Source organism: Diabrotica virgifera, chromosome 4 (assembly GCF_917563875.1).
Source record: "Diabrotica virgifera virgifera chromosome 4, PGI_DIABVI_V3a".
Classification (NCBI taxonomy): Eukaryota; Metazoa; Arthropoda; class Insecta; order Coleoptera; family Chrysomelidae; genus Diabrotica; species Diabrotica virgifera.
The window spans coordinates 210027401-210037035 of NC_065446.1; the positions used below are offsets into that span (position 1 = coordinate 210027401).

Here is a 9635-nt window from a genome sequence, read left to right on the forward strand (position 1 = left end):
AATCGAATCATATGATTGTATATACAGGGGTGGCCAAACTGTGGCTCGCGAGCCACATGTGGCTCTTTGAAGGATTATTTGTGGCTCTCAATAAATGTACCTGAATTAAGTACTTTTAATTTTTGTGTTTCAAAATGTCTTAAATACTTAAATTAGTAACAAGAACTGACAAGGAAACCCCTTATCACTGTTGCTATTCAATTTGGCCTTAGAATATGTAATAAGTAAAATATAATCTGATCTGACTTGACAGAGAATTTGTGAATTGCTGATCAAAACTATTGTTTGCCTTTGCTGATGATCTAGGTGCAGTCGCTCATTCTACAAGAGACCTGAGAGGGTGTTTTCACAACTAGAGGAAGAAACAGGACGTCTGGGCCTTCGAATAAATGAAGAGAAGACGAAATACATGCTAGTAACCAAAAATCCAAGACCAAGAGTTAGGCAGAACACAATTAATGCCCACAACTTCGAAGAAGTAAAAGAGTTTAAATATCTAGAGGCGATAATCGCAGATGACAACCACATATAAAAAGAGGTCTCCACAAGGATAGCTGCGGGGAGTAGAGCATTATACTCCCTATCATCAATATTAAGATCTAAGTTAGTAAATTTAAGATTGTATAAGCCAATTATTATTCGCTCAATAGTTACAGATGGAAGTGAAACATGCTCCATCAGCGGGAAATAAGTATTCTGTTGGTTTTTAAAAGGAAAATTCTCAGAATCATATTAAAAAGCCCTCAAAGAGATGAATTTACAGGAGAGTAGAAAAGGCGCCGCAAAGCTTGTAACAAAAATTTACCACTTTGCAGTAGTATTTGTTGAACTAAAATGATAAGATGAAATGAATGAAGGAAGGGTGATGAACTGATAATGGAAGTATGGAGAGACAGAGGCAAACTGAATAGAGTTGGCTAGCAAGAGATGCAAGAAAACCACTTGACACTCATGGATGGATACGGCTCGTTTGCATGCCTGTCGAAGAACAGTAGCTCTATGTAGATAGTAATAATGACTAAAATATGAAATAATAAAATAAGAATAATGTACTGAAGAGGAATGAAGATGAATAATTTCTAAAGATGAACAAGATAAATAAATCTAACAAATCATGGGCGCCATGAAAATGATCTTCGATCATTCTCCCAGGTATCTTATACTGCTGTCAGATATTAAATATATCAAACCTGTAATAATGAACATAAAGGAATAATAAAAATAAATGATATACAAAATAAATAAACATATTTATTAAAAATAACTACCAGATTTTTAACAATCTTTGAGTTAAGCAAGTTCATATTATGCTGTGACTCTAAAATGACATAAGTTATACAAGAAGATATATATATTTTAAAGATAACAACAATAATGTTATCTGTTACAAACTTAAATATAAGTACCTCTTACTAACATATAGGGTACAAAATTACATAAGTCTTCTACCAAATGGTTATAGTACGCCTGCTACGTACAACTAAAGGAAACCGACGAAGATGAAAATAATACAAATAAATAGGCCCAAGCCTCACTAAGAGAAAATACAATACTGAATAAAGCAAAATTAAATATACAAATGAATAAACGTTATAGAAGTGAAGTTAAGAAAAATACCGACAAAATGACCTAAATTAACCGAGCAAATGCAATGAAATAAAGTAACGACGAAGTAACCGAACAAACGAAATAAAGCGAATAAATACAATATTTGGGAAACAAGCAAGTAATGTTACAAAATAAATTTACCCGAATTACATAAACCAATATCAAAGCAATAATAAAGTATTAAAAACCTAATTTTCTCTAGGCTTATTCCTGTGCACAAGAAGTTACCGTAGATACAAAGTTTGGGAACCAAATAATCTAATATACAAATACATATGTCAGAAAAAAACAGAGGTAACCTAAATCTGGAAAAAAAACATAGTGTATTTAACAGATAGTCTGAAATATAAAAAAAACCAATAGTTACTAAAACTCCTCACTAAATGTTCCCAAACGAGGTTGCGGTTGCATCCTAGAAAATGAGCATCACTATGATGCACCTCCATGCCCCCCCGTAGGCCCAGGTGGCAGGACGAAAAGGAGCTGGAATGTCCCCCAAAAAGCTTGTTCCCAAAACATACTCCCAGTTTGACTTGGCGGTAGCTGCAATAAGGTCAAGGTGGCTTCCCTAGGTAGTCAAGGTGGGTACGACATCACATGAGGGTTAGTTTTCTTCCAAATGGCTAAAAACATATACTTCGTTTGATTTCTCATATAAACCGGTAAACAAAAGTAAAGAGAAGAAGAAATAATCGAGGAAAACTTTTTAGAAGCAATAACATAAAAAAAAACAACCATTAAAAATGGAACAAAAACTAATCTCAGGTAACCTTGAACTATTTTGAGTTTGAAAACATGAACAAATAATGGCATTGCATTTGAAATAGGAATATAAAATATGACTTATCTGAAATAACATGAGATTAAGATAGTAATAGCCATCTACATACATTTTATATACCTTAATGAAATGGTATTGAACCAGACAAAGATAGTTACATGACAATTTATAGATATATTGGACATGAAAATTTATAGATATATTGGATGTTCAATCGGTTTAAAACGTACAGAGAAATGGTAATTATTTCCAATATTAATTTGAGGACTTCAAAAATGTTTGGTTATGTAAAACCAAAAACCCCATTAATATAAAGATCGATATAAAGATAATATAAAGATCGAAATAATCTACATCCTTCACCTAAGGGACTGGCTAAGAACATTTAACAATGAACCAACTATTTCATATATTCAAGGTTAACTAAAAACATTAGTAGAAAAAACGATTTACCGGTTAATTTTTTATTCCTCTTCCACTGATGGTACTCCCATCCTTACTCCAGGAAACACGTACTCCAGGAAACAAGTGGTGGTAACTTTTTACTATACTTCCAAACTTAGTTGAAATAAAAATTAATTTCGAAGAAATTAACCGCCATTTACGGTACTAACCACCAACACCAACCTGTCAACCTCGCAGCCACCGGCCAAGTGCCTCTCATTCCTCCCACAGTCAGCGAGGAAAACGTCAAACTCTCACGGAACACGAATTAAACGACAAGGAACGGTTCAACAACTATGTTCCGTACAGTGTGACGTCACATGAGAAGTCCTTTACGATAAATTAAAGAATTTAAATGGGAGGTCAAGAGAAAATAATTATTTTTTTAAAAATAATTACAGCGCTAAAAATGATAATATAACGGGTGGACCGTTACAATCCCCTCCTACTCGGGAAAAAAATTTTTTTAACCAAAAAAAATTTTTTTTTTTAAACTTCAAAATATTAACAACTAAATTTACAATAGTCTAACAATCCACGTTGATTCGCAAGATTACTTCTAAATATAAACTAATGGTCAAGGAAAAATAAATCAATACATGACTCAAACTCATACTAAAATGTTACTATGTTACTCTCTGCTACCAAATATTAACATATATTGCTCAAAAGTCAAAACAAAACTAAATATTGTACTAAAGTTCATAATAATAACTAAGTGTCGAATTGGGCACTAAAACCAAAATTGAACTATCCATGGACATCAGATTTATAAAGGGTATATCCAAGAACGGAACAACCAGGAAAAGGTGTGAGCCAATTCGAACCATATCAAAAGTAAATGTACCAAAGTGAATAAAAAAAATCAGTAACTAAAATAGGTAAAGAATTGAACACTTTATCCAAAACTGAACTAACAATGGACACCAGATTCATAATAGTATATCCAGAGAAGAACAATCAGGAAGATTTATGGAACAATTCTCACTAATGTCAAATAATACCAATAATAAACATACCAAAGGAATCCAAAACTCAATAACCAAAATAAATGTGGAATCGGACACTTAATCCAAAGTCGAACTATCAGTGGACACCAGATTCATAAAAGGCATATCCAAAGAAGAACGACCAGGCAAATTTATGGACCAATTCACACCAATACTAAACCACATAACAGATCAGGTCTACGTACACCCACATCCGGTAATACGAACCTATCCAACTAAATACACAAAATAAATGAAGAATCGGACACTTATCCAGAATCGGACTATCAATGGACACCAGATTTATATAGGAGTATATCCAAAGAAGAACGATCAGGCAAATTTATGGACCAATTCTTACTAATACTAAATAAACTAAATTATTGGATCCAATGGTAACTAATACTGAACAAAATAAATAAATTAGGTCTACATACACCCTCATCCGGTAATATGAACCTATCTGAACTAAGTAATCCAAAATAAGTCAGAAAAAAATTACTAACAGACTAAGTAACAGAGATGTAACCAAACTAAATCAAAGGTAAGATAAATACCTAAAGTGTATTGACTAAAGTATTCTAGAAAATACATAACTTAATTCATGCTGGTATTCGCGAACTATAGCATGTTGCTACAACAGATATATGAGAATAACCAGACACAGATAAGGTACTAATATAAGAATAAGTAAGAAAGAAAACAGAATGAATAGTGAACTTACAAGGTCTATGGCACTATGATAAATAATAGGAAGAAAAAAAAAAAAAAAAAATATGATAAGTGATAGGGAAAAAAACGAGCACAATTTTAAATAAAACTGCAAATTCATGCGTTCTCACATACGTACATAGAATTATTCAGGAAATATTCCAGAATCTGAATAACAAAACTAATGCCTACGAAAAGAAGTGGGAATATATTCAAATGAACAACTCATCTGTCTAAACACTCCAAATACTAACTTAACGAACCTACTATGTATAGGGATGGCCTAAGCATTGATTTATAAACAAGTGCGCAAGATATTTATCCATGTTTACTCATCAACTCAAAGTACAAACATACTATGAAGCAAAAGGCCTAATATGAACTAAATACTTCCCTATTAAATTGTAAAAAAACTGAAATAAGTAAACTGATTACAGAAAAATGTTTAGGAAATGTAATGATGAAAAGACATCTGCCTACTCTGCCATGAGGACATAGATTACGAAACCGGACAGCAGTGATCAGTTGCTGAATTTCGAACCCACGTATTCACCAACTTTGAGCATCAACAGACTAAGTAGTTTCTAAGAAGAAATATGAAAGACTCAAGAATTCATACATACTTACATCAAAATTCCAAACTAATTCCAGAATCATACTGTGTAGGATAGAAGGATATAAATTATTATAAAGTGTTTAAGATATTGGAGACAAATAATGTTAATAGAGTAACCCAATAACAAATTAAAAACCACATCTTTCCAATATGGCAAATTCAATAATAAGATATAAATATGATCAAAAAAAAATTAGTAAGTAATCAAATATTCCAAATAATATAACACATAACCTGAGATAAGTAGTGCATAACATACAGTTCCATAATAATATCCATATTAAACAAGAGTACCTACTTGTATGAGCTTACCTGTCCAAATAAGTATATAAATATATAATAATTCAACAACCCTTCTAACTTAAGGGGTTAGGTGTGCAAAAACTAAACAAAAATACAAGTGAAGTTCTGATTAATTGTATAATCCTACTGACAGGATTAGCAATTAATAACATTGACTCATAATAATAATTACAATGCACCATGCCTAATACCAAAAAAAAAGTTAAACTCATACATAAAGTACTACATAATAATTAAATTAATAAGTAATAAATTAAAAGTCATCAACAACAAAGCCAAAGATGAAATCAAGCAATGTATGTAGGTACCTGCATTATCAGATGACAAAAAAAATATCAGACTAAAATTTCTAACCATACTAAAGATTGAGCTAAGCTAAAGACAAACAGAAGAAGAGATTAGCTTGAACAACACTGTTAAGGTAATCTTCTTCTGAAGACTGTTCTATAACTTAGTAGGAAAATAGTATCAATGTTTCCTAACTAATAAAGAATTTATATTTAAATCTCAACCTAAAGTATCTGATTTCTATGAGCATTATATTATGGTACCCACATTGATATAATATTATTATCAACAATAATAAAACTAGAAACTGAGATGGATAATGGAACTACTTTACTATACAATAATTATAATTGTTATATTTAACACTACCAATTAAAGAAAAATAGTTTGGATGACCATCTGTAATCATCCGAACCATGCGAATTCAACGTATCATGTATAGAAGCTAATGTTCTGGACTGATATTGCTTTGTGGTGTGTGCCTGTCTTACCAAACAATCCAAATATCAAAAATAACAAATATAAAATATAATCTAAAGTTTGTAAGACAATATACATATGGAGAAAATATTAGCGACACACCAACAAATCAAAATGCCAGCAAAATATATAAATAATCAAATCAATAAAGTAAATAAAATACCTAAATACTGAAAATAATTTCTAGTTAGGTGTAAAATATAACCACACTAGAAAAAAAAATATATGCATATAGTCAATAATTAATTGTACGTGCAAACATACTACCATTGGTAGAAGGACTAAAAATCCATAATAAAAGAACATATGTCAGATATGTATACTCAGTCTAAATACACAAATAAGTTTCCAATAAAAATACAAAATTCAAACTAAAATATGAGCTGTACCACTATAACTGAAAATGAGGTATCAAAAATAAACTAACCAAAACCAAAAGAAGCAGTATAAGTCTACCTGTTTATTACTCGTAAAGTTTTAAAGACCAAAAATAAATCAGAAGTAACATGTATACAAAGATATCAAAAAGTTAATAAAACAGAAAATTCCAATAAAAGAAAATTGAACTAAAAGAACTACTGTCTTAGAACCAAAAACGGTTGGCCCCACGTTGGGCGCCAGTGTAACAAAAATTTACCACTTTGCAGTAGTATTTGTTGAACTAAAATGATAAGATGAAATGAATGAAGGAAGGGTGATGAACTGATAATGGAAGTATGGAGAGACAGAGGCAAACTGAATAGAGTTGGCTAGCAAGAGATGCAAGAAAACCACTTGACACTCATGGATGGATACGGCTCGTTTGCATGCCTGTCGAAGAACAGTAGCTCTATGTAGATAGTAATAATGACTAAAATATGAAATAATAAAATAAGAATAATGTACTGAAGAGGAATGAAGATGAATAATTTCTAAAGATGAACAAGATAAATAAATCTAACAAATCATGGGCGCCATGAAAATGATCTTCGATCATTCTCCCAGGTATCTTATACTGCTGTCAGATATTAAATATATCAAACCTGTAATAATGAACATAAAGGAATAATAAAAATAAATGATATACAAAATAAATAAACATATTTATTAAAAATAACTACCAGATTTTTAACAATCTTTGAGTTAAGCAAGTTCATATTATGCTGTGACTCTAAAATGACATAAGTTATACAAGAAGATATATATATTTTAAAGATAACAACAATAATGTTATCTGTTACAAACTTAAATATAAGTACCTCTTACTAACATATAGGGTACAAAATTACATAAGTCTTCTACCAAATGGTTATAGTACGCCTGCTACGTACAACTAAAGGAAACCGACGAAGATGAAAATAATACAAATAAATAGGCCCAAGCCTCACTAAGAGAAAATACAATACTGAATAAAGCAAAATTAAATATACAAATGAATAAACGTTATAGAAGTGAAGTTAAGAAAAATACCGACAAAATGACCTAAATTAACCGAGCAAATGCAATGAAATAAAGTAACGACGAAGTAACCGAACAAACGAAATAAAGCGAATAAATACAATATTTGGGAAACAAGCAAGTAATGTTACAAAATAAATTTACCCGAATTACATAAACCAATATCAAAGCAATAATAAAGTATTAAAAACCTAATTTTCTCTAGGCTTATTCCTGTGCACAAGAAGTTACCGTAGATACAAAGTTTGGGAACCAAATAATCTAATATACAAATACATATGTCAGAAAAAAACAGAGGTAACCTAAATCTGGAAAAAAAACATAGTGTATTTAACAGATAGTCTGAAATATAAAAAAAACCAATAGTTACTAAAACTCCTCACTAAATGTTCCCAAACGAGGTTGCGGTTGCATCCTAGAAAATGAGCATCACTATGATGCACCTCCATGCCCCCCCGTAGGCCCAGGTGGCAGGACGAAAAGGAGCTGGAATGTCCCCCAAAAAGCTTGTTCCCAAAACATACTCCCAGTTTGACTTGGCGGTAGCTGCAATAAGGTCAAGGTGGCTTCCCTAGGTAGTCAAGGTGGGTACGACATCACATGAGGGTTAGTTTTCTTCCAAATGGCTAAAAACATATACTTCGTTTGATTTCTCATATAAACCGGTAAACAAAAGTAAAGAGAAGAAGAAATAATCGAGGAAAACTTTTTAGAAGCAATAACATAAAAAAAAACAACCATTAAAAATGGAACAAAAACTAATCTCAGGTAACCTTGAACTATTTTGAGTTTGAAAACATGAACAAATAATGGCATTGCATTTGAAATAGGAATATAAAATATGACTTATCTGAAATAACATGAGATTAAGATAGTAATAGCCATCTACATACATTTTATATACCTTAATGAAATGGTATTGAACCAGACAAAGATAGTTACATGACAATTTATAGATATATTGGACATGAAAATTTATAGATATATTGGATGTTCAATCGGTTTAAAACGTACAGAGAAATGGTAATTATTTCCAATATTAATTTGAGGACTTCAAAAATGTTTGGTTATGTAAAACCAAAAACCCCATTAATATAAAGATCGATATAAAGATAATATAAAGATCGAAATAATCTACATCCTTCACCTAAGGGACTGGCTAAGAACATTTAACAATGAACCAACTATTTCATATATTCAAGGTTAACTAAAAACATTAGTAGAAAAAACGATTTACCGGTTAATTTTTTATTCCTCTTCCACTGATGGTACTCCCATCCTTACTCCAGGAAACACGTACTCCAGGAAACAAGTGGTGGTAACTTTTTACTATACTTCCAAACTTAGTTGAAATAAAAATTAATTTCGAAGAAATTAACCGCCATTTACGGTACTAACCACCAACACCAACCTGTCAACCTCGCAGCCACCGGCCAAGTGCCTCTCATTCCTCCCACAGTCAGCGAGGAAAACGTCAAACTCTCACGGAACACGAATTAAACGACAAGGAACGGTTCAACAACTATGTTCCGTACAGTGTGACGTCACATGAGAAGTCCTTTACGATAAATTAAAGAATTTAAATGGGAGGTCAAGAGAAAATAATTATTTTTTTAAAAATAATTACAGCGCTAAAAATGATAATATAACGGGTGGACCGTTACAAGCTGAATTGGTGACTGTATGGTACTGAAAACATCGTTAGAGATATAAAAGCTAAGATAAGATGGACAGGTTATGTAGTAAGATTAGAGGAAGACTGAAGAGTGTTAAAGACAGTATTTTTTGAGAGAGAGTAGAAGATCAGTAGGCCGTCCCAGAAAAAGATAGAAGGATGATGAAGAATCAAAGTATCCTGAAATAGTAAAGGCTGCTTGTAGAATTATTTGCATATTTGAAATAACGATTGGAACCATTTTATTTCACTTTATAATTCGTGAAATCCAAAAACAGAGACAATTTTAATACCTTTTTTACA

The 9635-nt window shown here is 31.6% G+C and overlaps 2 long non-coding RNA genes across 2 annotated transcripts; both read right to left on the reverse strand.

Moving 5' to 3' along the window:
- Positions 1–922: 922 nt before the first annotated feature.
- Positions 923–4615, reverse strand: LOC126884083 (uncharacterized). Its single transcript, XR_007697839.1, has 2 exons — positions 2843–4615; positions 923–2231 (listed from the first exon to the last, which is right to left on the reverse strand). It is a non-coding gene; the product is annotated as an uncharacterized LOC126884083 (long non-coding RNA).
- A 2359-nt stretch (positions 4616–6974) lies between these two features.
- LOC126884084 (uncharacterized) lies at positions 6975–9319 on the reverse strand. Its single transcript, XR_007697840.1, has 2 exons — positions 8895–9319; positions 6975–8283 (listed from the first exon to the last, which is right to left on the reverse strand). It is a non-coding gene; the product is annotated as an uncharacterized LOC126884084 (long non-coding RNA).
- Between the last annotated feature and the right edge of the window lie 316 nt (positions 9320–9635).